Genomic DNA, 2,500 nt, shown 5'->3' with positions numbered 1-2,500 from the left:
GGTTTTTTTTTTCTTTTTTGTAGTGGTTTACAAAAAGTACCACTCATTAGCCTCTTATTTATAACCTGAAGTCAAACGCAAGCTTGAGCATACTGGTTGCATAGAATCTGTTCTAGGAACATATGTATTGGGTATAGGATAGTAAAGTCAATAGGACACAGGACTAGATAGGAATGGGGCTTAGAGGGAACGTTTATTATATTCCAGGTCTTCCAGACAGGAGGCATGGCACACCACACAGGGCCACAGGGAGGCACCGGGGTGGTCAGAAGGCAGAAGCAGGAGGAGGGGAGTGTCCCGGCCACAGCCCTTACTGGAGTTTCCACGCGAAAAGAAGAGCAGGGCAGTGTGAGCAGCTTAGCATTGGCCACCTTGAATAATCCCAGTGGTCTCTAAGCTTATATAGGGTGTCCTTAGCTGCCTGGCACCTGGCCCTGGGGAGGTAAAGCCAGAGGAGTATTGTCCCCTGGGCTGCTCGGTCCAGATGGAGGAGGTATGGCTCTGAGCTACTTGGTTCCCATATGGAAGGCATGCTCCCCACTGGGTCCTTTTCTATCTTCAAGGTTTGGCTAACCCCATGCGAGGCTAACAAGAGCCAGGCTCTGAACCGGACTTCTCTGCACCAAGAGGATTATTTGTACCTGCGATNCGCGATGCAGGTTTCGGTGGGGTAGACCAGCCGGCACATGGGCATCTACCACTTGGATTCAAGCCCCGCCTGGAGTCAGCCTCTGCACAGCGAAAGGCATCCAGCTCCAGGCACACAACCTCTCTGAGCACCTCTCCAGGAACATGCTGGGCTCCCAGCAGGGACCAGGAACAGGGCATAGGGCCAACTCCTCCAGAGGCTGGCCTCAAGCCCGGGCAGGGCCCTTGCGCATGCCCACGCTTCCCCCACAGAGGACTGCCCAGGGCGGCAGTGAAGGTTGCTGGTGACAGATGACGTTGGTGGCCCGACTAAAGTGACCCTAGACACACACTGCAGATTTCGAAATTGTTTTTAGCTGCAAACACACAAAAAAAGAGCCGTATGCTACACTCAAAGCAGTACACCTGAGTGCCAGGAGGCCAGGGGACACTGGGGTCAGGAGAGCAGGGCACCACTGGCTGCCAGGAGGTCAAGGGACCCTCAGAGGGCCTGACACAGAGAGGAAACAACAGGACACTGGGATGTCGTCAAGGCAGCCCCACCTGGCTCCCTGCGGGACTTGGAACCTTTAAACTCTTCCCCACTATGGCCTTCACTTTCCCCATCTGGAATAGGATGGACTGTACCAGGCGAGATTTTTTTTAATTGTTATTTAATAAAGATATGTTAAGATGCTGGTCGGGTGGGCACCACCTTCTTGCCTGCCCTCCCGTTGTCCCACTTGCGAAGACGTTTGCGGTGGGAGGAGCTCACTGTGGCTGCACCAGCACCGGCCAGCGCATGCGCCTGGGAGCCGCCAGCAATGCCAGTTTGGGTCACAACAGGGTTGCCCATCAGGCGCCGCTTAGGGCCCTGCAGGGGTTCTGACAACCGCCCCATGAAGGCCGGGAAGGAATCTCACAGGGCCAAGGACTTTGGGGGTCCAACAGCTGTGAGTCACTCTCGGCTCCCTGCCTCTGGACACGGTGACACGGGGACACCAACCTTGCCTTGGGTGCTAGGGTGGGGTGATGGTCTCCACTCCTTTAGCTCGTCCTGAAGAGGCAGGTGAACCGTCTGGCACGCAGGAGCGCACGTGGATGGCTCAGGTCTGGGCGTCCACGAGGCCCGCAGCCCCGACCTCGGGGAAGGCCGGAAACACACACAGGTGCGCGCGGGAACCCGCCAGGTGGAGACCCTCAGGGCTCGCCCCTCGCGCGCTCCGCCCTGCGCCTGCGCCGCCACAGAGCGACAGGTGCAGGCCGCGCACAGGTGGGGTCGGTTCACCTGCCTGGTCTGCGGGCGGCGCCGTGGGTGCTTCTGGGAGCCAGCTTTGGGTGCGGCAGCTGCGTCTTCGCGTGGAGGCAGGATGGAGTCCGGGGCACAGGTACCACTTCCCTCCTCCCCTAGTCTGGGGCGCCCTGCGCGGGACCCGACACACCCTCCCCTAACACATCAGTGAGCTTGCCCGTCCTGCACACCCCCACGCTCCCTCCCCTTTTCCCTCCCCTCCCCAGCCTGTCCTGGGTCCGGTGTGGCCTTGTGGCCTTGCGAAGGGCCAAGGGGGCCACCACCAGGAGCAGAAAGGGAACCCTGGCAATGCCTGCTCCATATGCACAAGGAAAAGCCGGGTGCAGGACTGGTAGTGTCCCCAGGGGGAGTTTCAGAGCCCTGAGCTTCGGAGGCCCGCCACCGGGGCAAGACGCCCCCCCAACCACTCCCCAGCCCAGCCAGGGGGCTGCCCAGGTCTCCTTGAGTCTCCCCGTGCCTTGTCAGATGAAGAGGGACCTTTCTCCCTTCTTCATTTGTAGGATAGGTGTCAAAATAAAAGGGCTAAGCAGGTATGGAGCGGCCCCAGCCGCCCTCCCCAGC

This window comes from Ailuropoda melanoleuca, chromosome 1, assembly GCF_002007445.2.
Source record: "Ailuropoda melanoleuca isolate Jingjing chromosome 1, ASM200744v2, whole genome shotgun sequence".
Taxonomy (NCBI): domain Eukaryota; kingdom Metazoa; phylum Chordata; class Mammalia; order Carnivora; family Ursidae; genus Ailuropoda; species Ailuropoda melanoleuca.
The sequence above is the reverse complement of the archived record's forward strand: the minus strand, read 5'-3'. Positions refer to the sequence as shown.